The sequence below is a fragment of the Adiantum capillus-veneris genome, chromosome 28, assembly GCF_014529385.1.
Source record: "Adiantum capillus-veneris isolate H3 chromosome 28, ASM1452938v2, whole genome shotgun sequence".
Classification (NCBI taxonomy): domain Eukaryota; kingdom Viridiplantae; phylum Streptophyta; class Polypodiopsida; order Polypodiales; family Pteridaceae; genus Adiantum; species Adiantum capillus-veneris.
In genome coordinates, this window is record NC_140958.1 from 60,002,492 (window position 1) to 60,018,966 (window position 16,475).

The window sequence follows — 16,475 nt, forward strand, 5'->3', positions numbered from 1 at the left end:
CACGCACAATAATGTCCTCTGCCTCGCAACATCGTCCATACTTATTCTTCCCTCTCATGAATACTAACATCTGGGATAGGGCAGCATCGCGCAGCTTCAAAGAGGGAGAAAATTTGCCTTGCAACTTCTTCTGCTGTTGCGGAGCTCATGCCGTGTGTATCAAGTAGGTAGCATGGCACAGATTGAGAGAGAGAGAGAGAGAGAGAGAGAGAGAGAGAGAGAGAGAGAGAGAGAGAGAGAGAGAGAGAGAGAGAGAGAGAGATCCACCTGCTGTTGTTGCGGAGCTGCCCCTCCCCCCTTGCTCTTCGATGCCCTCACAGGCTTGAGTCCAGCACCCCTGCCCCTTCCCCCCTTTCCCCCCAGGCTACGATCCACCACCCTCGCCATAGCCACCAAACTTGTAACGGCTCAGCATTCCTTTATTCCTTGCCCATATGCATCCCCCAACTCTCAACTCTCAGCACTGTGCGCATCCCCCAAATTTGCTCATCCTCAATCCATTCAAGGTGTTGTCATCAACCTGACTCATCCAGCACACTCCTCCGCGATTGTTGCAGAGAGAGAGAGAGAGAGAGAGAGAGAGAGAGAGAGAGAGAGAGAGAGAGAGAGAGAGAGAGAGAGAGAGAGAGAGAGAGAGAGAGAGAGAGAGAGAGAGAGAGAGAGAGAGGCGCCATCTCGTCTTGTTTGACTGCCTCCACCATCACTGGCCATCTCCCTTAGTCACGCGTCACTTGCAGATGAACGGGGAGAGAGAGAGAGAGAGAGAGAGAGAGAGAGAGAGAGAGAGAGAGAGAGAGAGAGAGAGAGAGAGAGAGAGAGAGAGAGAGAGAGAGAGAGAGAGAGAGAGAGAGAGAGAGAGATAGATAGATTGATTTTATTATCGTCCTCGGAGGTCAAATATGACCTATGGGACCAAAGTTACATGTGATGTAGTATGTGTATGGCTGATGAGTGACTCTCGATGCTCCAAAATTGTATTGATGAGAGTCGCAATGGAGAGCCCACACTTTGGCTGGGAGAGGAAAGTGTGTAGGTCTAAGTTATGGCTGAAAATGTGAGAGAAGCAAGTTCGGATGTGATCAAAAGCTGAGCACTCTAGTAGTGTGTGGTACTCAGACTCTCGAACTTGCAGTGAGCATAATGTGCACAATCGATTTGACTCTTCTCCATTGCCCCAACGCCCTATCTCGCATCGAACGAAATGGGAGCTAAGCCGAATTGGTGCGATAGTGCGTATCGCGGACAAGGGAATAGGCTCAAGCATGTAAGTGTGAGTACGGTTTCCTCTCTCAGCGAAGAACATGGTTTTGTAGTTGGGGGCAATATAGGTGGTGTAATGTATGAAGCGTGACCCACCGGATTTCTCCCAAGCCGTAATACATTGGCGTTGTAGAAAAGCTTCATTCACTTGAGAGTCAATTGAAGCATCATGTAGCAAGTGTAATGCATCCCATCTCCCAAACCACTTCTTTATGTCTTGCATCCATCCCGTGCTCAAGATCTTGCTTTTATGCGTCTTTTGAACTTTTTTGCTTGCTTCCCATGCAATTGTAGGAAGTCGATGTGAGGGGTTTTGACGCATCTTTATCATGTACTCCACAACCCTTTCCATGCCCATAACCTCAATTGGAAGAGATCCCTACTCAAGAAGTAGGAGCATATATGGTGTTTGTGTCTTAACTTGGAGAAAGTTTGTAAGAAAACGCTTTTGGACATTCTCAAACTCTTTCCAAGTAGACTTTGAGATGCTCCCGCCCCACTTTGCACCTCAGAGAGAGAGAGAGAGAGAGAGAGAGAGAGAGAGAGAGAGAGAGAGAGAGAGAGAGAGAGAGAGAGAGAGAGAGAGAGGAAGTGCTCCCATGGAGCAAGCTCTCTTTCTGTCTCCTCCTACCTAGGCAAATGATGCGCACGAACAGACAGAGAAGAAGAGACAGAGAGAGAGAGGTCTCTTGGGATAGTTTCGTACAACGTTAAAACTCTCTTCTTCTCTCTCCCCACGTGCCCCCCCCCCTTCTTTTTCCACTAAAAGATGAAGAGGATCTTCTGAGATTCTATATAAAACAAATGAAAAAGTCGTTTTGGCATCCTACTGGAGCTTAAAGACCTTAGGGTTAACTTCATTAAAGACCTCCAAATATTAGTGCTAAAAGTCCTTTGACCTTAGGCAAGCTAGGGATGTGCTTGAGGTGGGAACGCGGCCCAAGCTTGAGGTGTTTGTCATGCTTGCTGACTAAGGTGCTAAGGTGCTCCATGACTAAGGTGATTGAGGGGTTAAGATGTTCAAAAGTCAAAGCACATCCCTACTCATGAGGGGGTGAGCCCTCTTTGTAGGAGCTAGAGAGAGAACACACACACCCTCACACAAGGCAATCTTGGTATAAAGAAAGCAACTAGGACACTTGTCAAGCTCCTCTTCATGTTTCCCTCATGTTGTGCCTAAGCCTATTGGTTGGCCTCCCAAGGGGTCCAATGATAATTTAGCTAATTTAATTAATTGTGTTTGCATTTTCAAGCCCTCTCTCTGAAAGGGGTAAGAAGGACACTTGTCCTAATTCTACCCTTGTTTCTTGATATGCACTAAGCATGTGATTGGCTACGCTTGAGGAGGTCCAATCAAGTACAAGCTAGTGCTAGAACAAGGGTCGACCAAAGCAAGGAGGGGGACTATCTTGGAGGGTATACTCTCCCACTCTCTCTCTCTCTCTCTCTCTCTCTCTCTCTCTCTCTCTCTGTGTGTGTGTGTGTGTGTGTGTGAGGTGCAAAGTGCAAGAGCTCCATCTCCTTCTCCAAGCTTGTAGAGAAGTTGAGAGCCTACACCAACACTCTTGGCTATGGAATGCAAATCCAACCAAGAGCCATGCTCCAATGCTTAAGCTTGCCATCTTCTCCATCTTCATTACTATGCTATTATGTATGCAAAGCAAGAAGAGTGATGATAAGTGAGGAGCTATTTCTTTCTCCTATGAATGTTTCTTCTTCCTCTTTCCTATCCTCATTCCCCGCTAGCTCTCTCCACCTTTGAAGGTGTTTGAGGCCTTGGCACTGAGGCTGGGAATGGTTAATGCTTTTTACAAAGTCTATGTTATGCTCATGATGCATGAAGCTTTCCATCTTCATTGCATCACCTAGGTCACAAGGAACACAAAGATTATATTCTACCAACAAGTCTCTCTTGATGGGAGAATCTACAATACAAAATCCTATTGAAGGGGGGATTGGCTCCACATAAATCCGGTCCTCAACTGTTGTCAAGTTCTCTAAACTCTCTCTCTTGCAAAGTATTGTTCATGCCAAGTTAATTAAGTACTATGGTTAAATTGCTACTGCTGATTAAGTTCACCCTCTGTGTTCTCAAAGTAGTCTCACAAAAATGCTCACTCTTATTCTCTTAATTCCACTATTCTTAAAGTTCATAGGCCATTTCCATCCAGTGCAGGTGATTATGGGGAAGAGGATATGACAGATCTACCGCACCAAGAAGAGGATACAATTATGGAGAATGTGGTGACGAGCTTATTTCTTGCAAGGAGAGTCTGTGTGATGACAACGATTGTGGATGCAAAGAGACTGCACAGAAGAAGGAGGATACTCTTTTGGCTACAAGCAAGACACCTATATATCTCGAAGCTTTGTTCTCTATTCTTCATGCTATATAAGAGATTTTGAATCTATATGTCATGTGTGCAATGAGAAAAACAAGCATTAATCATCTTTTAAGGTTAAGTAAACTTAGATTTTTGCATCCTATTTTCAAAGCTAATGGATAAATAAACTTTGAAACTAATGGTTAAATAAACTTTGATTTTTGTAACCTGTTATCAAAGCTACTTCCAAAGGGTCATAGGATTCCACGAGATAAACATAGTTCTCATAAACTTGTTAATGTGCTAGGTATGGACTACAAAAAGATACATGCATGTGTTAATGATTGCATTCTCTTCCACATTGAGTATGATCGGTTGGAGAAATGTCCAAAGTCTGGTGAAGACAGATACAAAGACCTTCCCATTGATTCATATGAAAAAAAGAAGACTCACTTGGTACCAAGAAAAGCTTTATGACAGTTTTCCCTCATCCCTCGTATCCATCCATGTTCAAGACATCAACATTCAACAAACTCCTTACATGGCATGCTAGTAGACGCTCTATGGATGGTATAATTTGTGTCCCAATGGATTCACAAGCATGGAAACAAATTGAGAAAAAATGGCCTACGTTCAAAGGAGACCACAATATCTTTGTTTGGGCTAGTAAGTGACGATGTCAACCCTTTGGCATTAACAATATGTCATGGAGCACATGGCCAGTTGTCTTGATCAATTACAACATCTCTCATGGAAGAGCACCAAGAAAGGCTACATCATTATATATCTTTATTGATCCCTGAAAAGTAGAAAACCAAAACCTTGGATGTGTATCTAGCCCCTCTTATTGATGAGGACCGAGGTAAAGGAGCTATGGACCGATATCCCTGTCCACAATGTGTCTCTACCACCAACGGAGCATCAAACCCATACTCAAGGCATACTCATGTGGACTATGCATGTAAAGGAAATGGCCTATGAACTTTGAGAGTAGCGGAATTAGGAAATTAGATAAAGCAATTTTGTGGGATTACTTTGTGAGCATAGCGGGTCAACTTAGTTGATGGTAGCAACATCAACATGGTACTTAGTTAACTTGGCATGAAAAATACTTTTGCAAGAGAGAGAGTTTGGAGAACATGACAACAATTGAGGACCGGATTCATACGGAGCCGGTCCCCCCTCCAATAGGCATTTGTATTATAGTTTCTCCCATCAAGAGAGACTTGGTACAATACAATCTTTGTGTTCCTTGTGACCTAGGTGATGCAATGAATATGGAAAGATTCGTGCATCACAAGCATAGCATAAACTTTGTAGAAAACATTAACTATCCCAAGCCTCAGTCTCAAGGCCTCAAACACCTTGAAAGGTAGAGAGAGCTAGCGGGGAATGAGGATAGGGAAGAGGAAGAAGAAACATTCCATAGGAGAAAGAAATAGTTCCTCACTTATCATCACTCTTCTTGCTAGCATATATAATAGCATAGTAATGAAGCTGAAGAAGATGGAAAGCTTAAGCATTGAAGCATGGCTCTTGGTTGGATTTGCATTCCATAGCCAAGAGTGTTGGTGTAAGCTCTCACTTCTCACAAGCTTGGAGAAGGTGGTGGAGCCCCTCTACTTTCACCAAGTGAGAATGATCCACAAAATGAGTGTGTGTGTGTGTGGTGTATACCCCCCAACACCCCCCTTGCTTGCTTGGGGCGAGTTCTAGCCTTTTCACATGCTTCAAGCTCATTGGACCCCTCTCCCCCTAGCCAATCACATGCAACACACATTCAAGTACATGGGTAGTCCTTGGACAAGTTTCCTCCTTACCCCTTAGAGAGAGAGAGAGCTTGACAATATCTAGATATTTGTTGGATGGAACTAGAAGCTCGTTAGACCCCTCTTTAGCCCAACCAATAATATCAACCACACCATGTGGGTAAGTATAGGGAGAGTCTGACATGTGTCCCATGTGCCCCTTGAGAAAATGGGTGCCGTTTGGGTGAGTGGGAGGTTAAGTCAAAGATTCCCCTAACTTCTCAATCATCTTCCTCATTAAGTATGACAAGCACCTCAAGTACCTTAGTCATCAAGCATGACAAGCACCTCAAGCACCGTAGTCATTAAGCATGACAAGCACCTCAAGCACCTTAGTCATCAAGAACGACAAGCACCTCAAGCACCTTAGTCATCAAGCACGACAAGCACCTTGGTCCTCAAGATTAGGTCGGGTTGTCATCTCAAGCTCAGCCCTAGCTTGCTTAAGGTAAAGGGACTTTTAACACTAACTATTGGAGTTCTCTAATGATCTACCCTAAGGTCTTTTAAGCTCCATTAGATGCATGTTTCTCTTTGATAGACTACCTCCTTTTGGAACCGTATTGAGATGTAACCATCTCTTCTCTTGGTCCCTTGTTGAGATAAGTCTAGAAGCACTTATTGCACATTGCTCTTTAGTAGACCATCTCCTTTTGGACCCCTATTGAGATGCAACCATCTCTCCTTTTGGTCCCCTTTTGAGATAGGTCTAGAAGCACAGGTCTCTATTCTAACTCTTGTTCCCGTTTATTCTCCCACATTAAATGACCAATTTAATACGTGAAAATCATTTGAGTTAGCTAGATATTAGATTTTTAATACATTACCTCTCTCTTGAAATCATAGTCGTCCTCAACTATCAAGTAGAGAAGATAAAGCCTAGTCATTAGTCCATGTTACTTAGCGGTTACATGATCCCTTTTTATCCTACAACATCATTCCAAGATGGATGACTAATCCATTTGGTGCTTGGCAGGCCTAGCTGCCGCAAGCATGTCTTCTCTTTAGTCCATATCATACTTCCAACGTAGAGTGACAAGTTCTACTTGGTGTTTGTGAGACGTCGTCACAACAAACATGATCCTAAGCATGCATACTATTTAAATTTGTGCACAATAAAAAGAGAACTAGTCTTATAAGACAAAAACATTTTTCATTTAAAATGCATTTTCATATACTTACTCTAGTGCAACATTCTAAGCATTGACAAGGTGCATATTATCCTTAAGCTAGCTTTCTTGCATCCATTTAGCATCTTTAAAAGGACAATTCTTTAACTTAATAAGATATCGTCAGATAATCTTAACGTTTCTTAATACCTTGTCTTCATGCCATAGGATGGACTCAGATTGAAGTACTTCTTCTTGATCTTCGATTTTTGGAGGGTCTACAACTATTGCTTCTTTTGATGGTGATCCTTTCTAAGGCTTACGTAGGCTCTCATGGAAAGCATTGTGTATGAGCCAATGGTTGGGAAACTTTAATTGATAATCCATCTCATTGATTGGCTTAATAATTTAAAAAGGACCATAGTATCTTTTTGCTAGTTTAGCATAATACTCTTGGTGGCTCGAAGGATTCTTTCCTGTAGTATGCCTTAGATGTGCCTTGAGAAACTTTAGCAAGACCCAATCATTTTTCTTAAAGGCTAGGGCTCTTCTATGCTTATTAGCAGTAGACCTTTTTGCCTTTGCTTTGAGATGCATATAACCTCTTTAATCTTTGGAAAAGATTCTTGTGAGTCTCGGCTATATTAATCAGCAGAAGTGAAGATCTTCCCATGTACTTTAAATAGTAAGGGACTTTTGGATCTTCCCTCTTTAACCTCAAAAGGTGCTTTCCGCATAGAAGTATGTACAATGTCATTGTACTCATACTCCATAAGAGGTAGGTACTTCTCTCATTGAGAACGTTGATCCACTTCCATGGCATAGGCTTTAGTAGATCAAGAATCATTAGATTAGTTATTTCACTTTGGTCATCTATTTGTGGATGATAGACCAAAAGAGAAATTTAATCTATTTCCTAGATTCTCAAAGAGACCCTTCTAGAAATTACTGGTCATTCTAGGATCTTTGTCCGACACTATGGATATTGGAAAGCCATGATACTTGAAAATTTGAGATCTAAAGAGGGTTTCCATTTGATGTGCCTTAATAGTCTTTTTAACAGGCATAGAGAGTGTTTTCTTGCTAAGCCTGTCGAGACTGAAACAATCCAAGTTGCTTCCCTCGATCAAATTTCAAGTTTTGGTATACCACGTATTTTGAAACATTCTCTTGTATGTTTACTTTTCATGGTAGACCATCAGAAATACATTTCTACTCTTCGAAGAGTAGATTATGGAATCCCTCTTTGCCCCGCATAAGGAGAAGTATGGGATTCATATATGGATTTCTTATTGTATGGGTGATTAACACATAGCCTATTGCCATTTGAAAGATAACCATCCTTCAAGGTGAATGGTTCTTTTTTTCTTCCCTATTGCAAAAGTTGTAATTACGTACTTAAAGTCTCGGTCAGTAGCATACTCATCTATCATAAAAGATAGATCATTGTGAGTTGCTTTAGACACCACATTTACCCTTGGTTGTTTTGTGAAAGTGCATTGACCACTTGATTGTGCTTGCCAGCAATGTGAGCAATATGAATTTTAAATTGCAAAAGAAAATTTTCCCACCTCATTTGTTTGTCGAAGAGCTTAGTTTGTGTCATGAAGTTCTTGAGGCTTTGTGATCCATTCGTAGGATGAATGGAGTCTCCAAGAGATAGTGTTTCCACGTGTTTAGGGCATACAAAATAGCTAGTAGCTCTTTTTTGTATTTGCCCAATACTCCCTTATTGAAGTTGAGTCTTTGACTCTCATATGCTATGGCATGCCCTTCTTGAAGCAAAATAGCTCCAAGGCAATTACCACAAGCATCACGTTGGACCTCAAATGGCTTTGAGAGATCTAGTAGTATGAGCACACGTTGAGAGATAAGATTCTCCTTAAGCTTCTTCAAAATCTTCTTGCACTTTTACATTCCATGAATACTTAACGTTCTTTTTTGTTAAGTCATGTAATAGGCTTGCTATTAAGCGAGAATTTTTTTAATGAAGCATCTATAGTATGCACACATACCTATGAAGCTTCGTACCTCCTATAGATTCCTTGGGTTAGGCCATCCTTTTATTATCTCTAACTTTGTTGGATCCATACGGGTGACATCTTTAGAGATAATGTGACCTAAATATTGAATCTCCTGTAGGAAAAATTCACTTTTCTTTTGATTAATGAAGAGCTTATTCTCTCTCACAACTTGAAAGATTACCTGGAGGGGTCGCTTGTACTCCTCAAGAGAATTTGAATGGCCTTTTTGTCCATCATGAGTTAGAATGCGTCTGGAGTATTTGTCAGGCCAAAACTTGTAAATTATCAAATAGATCTTCTACCCGCGGCATGGGAGATCTATTTTTGATAGTAATCTTATTTAGTGCTCTATAGTCAACACACATGTGATATGTGTCGTCTTTCTTTTGCACTAAAAGCAATGGTGAACAAAATGGAGAGGAGCTAGACCTCACCATCCCTTTTTCCACCAATTCATGCACTTGCCTCATGATCTCCTCTTGTTGAGCTTGTGAAACTCGATAAGGAGCTTGTTAGGCAGTGCGCTTCTTGGTAGGAGCTCAATTGCATGGTCATCATCCCTCATTTTAAATGTAGCTCACTAGGGATGTCATCAAAGAAAACATATTGGGATCTATTTAGGAAATTAGACAACTCTAATTCCTCTTGATTCCCTTTATTGCAAGGATATGGTGTTCCCCAACTCATTACCATCTATGTATGTGCTCTCTTCCTTGTAGGTAAAGTAGATTCTCCTTTCAGGGAACTTCATGTGGAAGCCATGCGGTTAAACCATGGTGCCCCAAAGATAACATTCTCATGTTTGAGAGGGGAGATGAAGAAATCCTTTTTGTCCACATAGCTTTGGACATGAAGCCTTAATTTTCCAATTAAGGAAGTAACTGAGATGTCTTGTCCCTTGATAGCTCCATTGGCTTTCAATGCATCTCCCATCTCGTGGGCTTGTATGCCTAGCTTAGTGGTCAACTCTGTGGATATGAAGTTGTGAATTGAACCAGGTCAAACAAAATAAAGGCATCATGCTCTTGCATATTTTCCCAAACATAGGAAAGGAGAAATCCTTGGCAATGAGCATCCTCTTTTCGAACTTCAAACATAGAGGCTCTAAGAGTCTCATTGCGGACAATTCTCTTGGGCAAGGACAATAACCATGGCCTTGCTCCCCACACTTAACACATTTGCGGTCCTTACAAAAAGCTTCTAGCTCTTTAGGAGAGAGTTTATATTTACCTTTGTTAACTCCCTTCTCCTTGGACTGATTGTTGTTGTTGTTATTGGAATAGCCTTGGGAAGAATTTTGGGCATTGGTTTTCCTCTTGGCATCACTTTTGTCTTTATTTTCCATGGGCTTGACATTCAGTCTAGCCCCTTGTTGGAAATTGATGCACAAAGAAACCATGGTGTGGTGGATTACTTTGGTGATAGAACCAGGTCGTTGAGAGTCGACATACTCGGCCATCTCTTTGGGTAATCCCGCACAGAATTTTTGCTTTTGCTCAACGAAGTCTATCTTTTGAAAGACAATATCCTTGAGATATAAATCCCAAAACTTGTGCACATATTTGTGGATAGACTCATGAGAGAGAAGCCTCAAACTCCGTCATTCAGTGAGCACTTTGTCCTTTGCATTGCCGCTTGCAAGGAATTTCTTCATGATGGAAACTCGTAGAGTTTTCCATGTCTTTGGGGCTTTGCCGTTGCCATGAAGGCTAGCCCACCTTTAACGAGCTGATTTTTGGAAGTGCATAGCTACATGGTGTAGCTTGGAGGACTCTGTGAAGCCCTCGTCTCCAAAGTCCGCATCAATTGTTGGATGAAGGCCAATACTTTGTCAATAGCACCAAAGGTGCCATCATAGGTGAGAAAAGAGATACTCTTTCCTCCCTCTTTAAACTTCTTGAGCTTTTGTGACCTTCGCCATGCAGGGTACGATTTACAATGTCCTCCCCTCTTATATTCTCTAGGAGAATAACTATTGCTTTCATCGGAAGAGGAGGAAGGTGAAGAAGAAGGAGAAGAGGGTGACCTCTTTCTTGTCCTTTTCTTCCTTTTTTTCCTCTCTTCCCTTTTTGAACTGATGAGGAGAAGGACTATGGGTTGACCGTTTCCTCTTGGGAGGAGTTGGCGATTGTATAGTCCGCCGTCTTCGTGAAACCACATCTTCGGAGGAACTTAAGGGATTCATTACTTTCTTGTTCTTTGGATTCCTCCTCTCGTATGGGAGAGAGTCTTATTTTGGTGGTCTCATCAAGAGGCCTCCTAAGATCTCTCTCCTCTTGGAGAGGAAAGGAAATCCCATAAGCACGAAGTTGTTGAGTAACTTCGGCTTGCAAAGTGGGGTTGGCCATAGCCTGTTGCAACCTAGTAACAAGATAATTAACAAACATGGGGGCATAATCATTTAGCACCTTCATGTGCATACACTAAGTAAACTTATGTGTTTACTTAGTGTATGATTTGGTAATTCAAAACCTTAGTTGCTACTCCTCTTAGCCTTTAAAATTAGGCACTCAAGTATCTACACCCATGGCTCAAATTGGTTAATTATAGAGAGTAGTGGAGTGGGTCTAACATAGCAGAGTTGCTGAGGGATAGCTCTTTTCAGACTTCTTATGGTTCTCAATGATGGTAAAGCCATATGCAAGTCTAAGAAGACTACATTACTAAGACCAAAGATCCTGAGGTGTGCACATCCTACATAATGGGCTCAACAAAACTGATAATAGATCCCAGTCCCACTTACCCTAATATAATTAACAAAGTTAACCATTAATAGGCTACTTAAGGACCTCTCTTCTTAAGCAAGAAAAGAGAAACCAAATGCTATGATACCAATGTAATGGAAATGGCCTATGAACTTTGAGAGTAGCGGAATTAGGAAATTAGATAAAGCACTTTTGTGAGATTAATTTGTGAGCATAGTGGGTGAGCTTAAGTGATGGTAGCAACATAAACATGGTACTTAGTTAACTTGGCATGAAAAATACTTTTGCAAGAGAGAGAGTTTAGAGAGCATGACAACAGTTGAGGACCGGATTCATACGGAGCCAGTCCCCCCTCCAATAGGCATTTGTATTATAGTTTCTCCCATCAAGAGAGACTTGGTACAAGACAATCTTTGTGTTCCTTGTGACCTAGGTGATGCAATGAAGATGGACAACTTCATGCATCACAAGCATAGCATAAACTTTGTAGAAAGCATTAACTATCCCAAGCCTCATTCCCAAGGCCTCAAACACCTTCAAAGGTGGAGAGAGCTAGCAGGGAATGAGGATAGGGAAGAGGAATAAGAAACATTTCATAGGAGAAAGAAATAGTTCCTCACTTATCATCACTCTTCTTGCTAGCATATATAATAGCATAGTAATGAACATGGAAAAGATGACAAGCTTAAGCATTGAAGAATGGCTCTTGGTTGGATTTGCATTCCATAGCAATAGGTGTTGGTGTAAGCTCTCACTTCTCACAATCTTGGAGAAGGAGGTGGAGTTCCTCTACTTTCACCAAGTGAGAATGATCCACAAAATGAGTGTGTGTGTGTGTGTGTGTGTGTAGTGTATACTTCCCCAGCACCCCCCTTGCTTGCTTGGGACAAGTTCTAGCCTTTTCACATGCTTCAAGCTCATTGGACCCTTTTCCCCTAGCCAATCACATGCAACACACATTCAAGTACATGGGTAGTTGTTTGCGGGTCGCCGCGATGGAAGTCCATAGCATAGCCTTCAGGCATCAACATAAATATCAATACCAGAGAAGCGACTCGGATGAGGCATGGAAACTCACTAGGGTGTCAAGCCTAATGAAGTGAACTCAAAGAGATGCAACTACTAAATCTACAAGCAAATCAAACGCACTAAAGCCAAGTAATCTGCCTATGTTCTTCTACACAGCTCTACAGTCATCAAGCCTGTTTACCATGCAAATCATATCGGATTCGCAGGAAACTTGAAGGGAACCTACAGGGGACTATCAGGGGCATATCCTATCACTGTCACAGCATTCTGGATGGGTACATGGATCGCGATCGTTCGTCCCAAAGTCAGCAAAAACAGTGAACAGATGATCTCAAAGGGTCGTTTTAGGGTCCCTAAAGCCTCTCCTAGGGTCAAAACAACATAAAATACGCATATAAACACTCAAAACAGCGATTTAAGGCCACAACGGTTGCGTTTGATACCTACACCGAATCTTGAACGCTTACACTTGAATGAAAGAGCAGAGTAAGAAGAACACAATGCAATAAACAAAACTGAATTTGGATTACCGTAGCCACAATAGGGATGATTATAAGTTGAAGCCAAGAGGTCGCTCTCTGTGCGTACAACAATAGTCACTTATCTTCAAAAAATAATGTCCCTTTCCCACTAACCTTAGTGTATTATATACCTAGGGCTTTCTAAAGTGGCCGGCGGCCAACTTCTCATGGACCTTTACATACATCATCGGAAAAATTACGTCTTTGACTTAGACTTGACATAGACAATTGTCATTAGGCTTTTACAGGGTTTGATGTATTAAACATCAGAAAAATAATGTGACCACATCAAAACTTTGGTCGGCTGACCCAACAGGCACCTTGGCTAGGTGGGCACTTGTATGTTGTTATCACCTCCAAACACTCCCCCCTTCCTAGCTCGTGTCGTCCCTTGACACAACCATTTGTAGTTTGTTCTTCTTGTTGATGAGACTCCCCTCTTCCTTGATTGAGTTATATCTAGCAGTGTTGCTTGTTCAAATGGGGTGCCCATTTTCCTTTGATTGATGAGCATGTGTTCTTTGTGATTTGGATGTTGTGGACAAGGCATTTGTGCATGTTGTTGCACATCCTGCTTTACCTTTCCATTTGTGCACTTGGTCGATGATACCTTCTTCTTTGGATACTTTGCCTCCTGGTGCAGTTGACTTTTTATTGGAGCTCGTATCTCAAAATGTTTGAGACTTTGACGTGTGTGCATTGGCATCTCCAATTTGATTTTCTTTGCCACTTTGTCGAAGCGTAGTTGAGAACAATGTGGCCCCACTTTATCTCTTTGAAGATCGTGTAACAATTTCTTTATTGGTTTCATTTGATGGAAGGAATATATACAATAGAATAGTGATGGGTGTTTCTAAATTAGGGTCTAGAACCTAAATGACCAAAGGGAAAAACCTAGTGGGAAAAAATGCCTTTGGTATACGCTCTTATTGGGGTTGAACACTTGGAAGTTGAGTACCTATTCATGCAAGGTGAGTGCTTGGGAGAAATAAAGTAAGAGTGCGTAATGCAAGCGCCAATTATGGGACACTCTATATGCACACAAGAGTTCTTCAAGAAAATCATGCGCTGTGAAAAATGAGTTGTTGGGTGCTTCACGGAACAAATGTAGCACATGTGATATCCAAAGACATCTCAATAGCTTCCACATTTCCAAGAAGGGTTTTTGCTGTTGAAGCTTCTCCACTCATTACTCACTAGGCATAGTGTGTGAGTGTCTTTTGGACTCTCTTCTTCACTTTACCGAACTTAAAATACATAGACTTGGACTCTTATGCTCACTTATACCAGCATGAGTGACACAACATAAATATGCTCAACTCCTCCACCTTGAGTAGTACCTAGAATACCTAAGACTCTTAGACCACAGAGAATATTACTTGAAGCTTTGGGACTAATGCCTTGCTCATTTAGTGGCTCAGCTGCCCGAATCTTGACTTTTATGCCATGTATTTTTAATGGCGACTTGGACTTACCTGTTCATGGCTTAAAACCCAATGCCATAATTCTTGAGATTAAGGCCTCTATCATTGCTTTGGTCTTTGGATGCCACCATCTTTTCAAGTAAGTTGGCATACTTTGACTCCTCTAGCTTCTTTTGTTGCATGGGATGTTCCGTAAGGAGGCCGCATTGTTGTACCTTTAATTTTTCTTCTTTGTGAGGAGCCCGAGTTTTCAACAGTGGTTTTAGGACCCACTTTGTTCTTGCTTCATGAGTTGCTCCCTTGACTTGATGGACACTAGGCTTTTGTATCCATACTTGGCTATTACCATTGTAAAAGCCTTGCTTTTGTAGTAGAAAACGAGGGATCCATTTTGAGGTTGTTTCTCCCTTGGTTGTGCTTAGTCTGCATTGGCTCTTTGTTGTTGTTGATTGTCTTTGTGTGGGGTCCTTTGCTACTTGGTTGGTCTTAGTGGCTCTAGGTTGAGCAACTACTTTGGGTAACCATATTTGGGTGTTACCTTCATAGAATCCTTGTGCTTCAAGTAGCTTGACGGGGACCATTCTATTCTTTGTCTTCATTTGGCCTTGTTGGGTATCTTGATAAATCTCTGACTTTGGTACCCATATTTGTTGTATTGTTTGCTTCTTTGAAGCTCTTTTCTTTTGCTTCTTCTTTCTCCTAGTTGAGTTGGTTGTCTTGCGTTGAATGCTCGGCTTGTTCTTTGTGGGGTTTCTTTGTAAGGGTGAGAAGTTCCATGCCGTTACCTTGGGCTTTTTGGCCCAAACATCATTTGAGGCCACCCACCCTGTCGCCTTTTGTTGTTGAGATTGTTCTTGAGAGTGTATCCAACTTGGATCTTTGACTTTAATGTGTTCCTTGGATACCAACACCTGCTTGATATTTCTTTGCTTCTTTTGGAGACTTTGCTGCGATGGAGATTTAGGTTGCAAAACCTTTTGTTTAGGGATCCATTGCATTGTTGAAGCGTTCATTCTTGACGTAGAGGCTTTGCTTGAGCTCTGATGTGGGCTTGTCGAAGGTAAAACTGACTTGGCTTTTTCTGCTGCAGATGGTTGTGTCTTTTTTGTTGATGTCTCTTGGGACGTCTTTGTTGTTGTTGTTGATGCTTTTTGTTGTTGCCCGAAGAAGATATTCTTCCAACTCTTTGTTAGGACTAGACTTTCTTTGATGTGATGTGAGTCAACTATGTTGAAGTTGTCTTTGAACTCCCCATGACTCAACTTGAGTATTGCCTCCGCTATGCCAAAACTTGGGGTTGGTGTTTTGGCACACTGTATACTCTTTCCTCCACTTCTTTAATTGTAAGCTTTCCCATCATTATCCAAGTGCCATATGACATTATATTCTTAGTAGCATAAGGATCAATTGCGGCCGAACATGTAACCTTGAGCCCTGTTTGTCCGCATAAATTGAATTTGATCAATGTGGGATATTTTTCATCTTTGGCTTCTTCCTCATTCTTCCTTTGATCTTGAGTTTGTAGAACATCTGTTGATGTGGATCTTTGCACATCTGATTCTTCCTGTACTTTCAACTCTGCATCATTTGAAGTTAGTTTCTTTGGAGTAGATGTTGTTGACTCTTCAAGTATATCAATGATGACATCTCCACATGGTTGTATTGCTCTCCTAGTTTGTGTTTGTGCAGCATCCTCCATACATAGCTATTTGTCCCTCTATTTTCATTCTCACAAATCTCATTAGCATTTCTTAGCACTTTCAACATAAAACATGAAACTAGGTCGTAGCCTTCTTCATCACAAAACTTGGTTGGAGTTAGCTCATTTACACACACATCCAAGGTTACCAATATTTGAGGCCATCCAAATGGCTCAAATAATTTCTCTGGAAAGGGTTCCGATATGTAAGCTTCATCGTCCATTGATCTTTCTAGGATGCAATCCTCCTTCACTGAGCTTCCACACTTCGAAGCACCACACATCCAAAGTTTTTGTTTGGTTTGTAGCCACGCAGGTATCTCTTTCCCATTGACTATAGTAGAATCAATTTCTTCTAAAGGAGTTCTATTCACATCTCTATAGCTATGGTCTTTTACGCTTATTTTTGTGGTGATCCTTTTATGTCTCAAGTAGATATAGTCATAGCCCCAATCTTGAACCATCTTAAGTTGACGCATGAAAGGTCTTCCTAAAATGATATCAAAATTGTTCCCTTTTCCAAAATCTACTATTTCAAATGTATGTTCGTATTCAATTCCACAAGAAGTCAC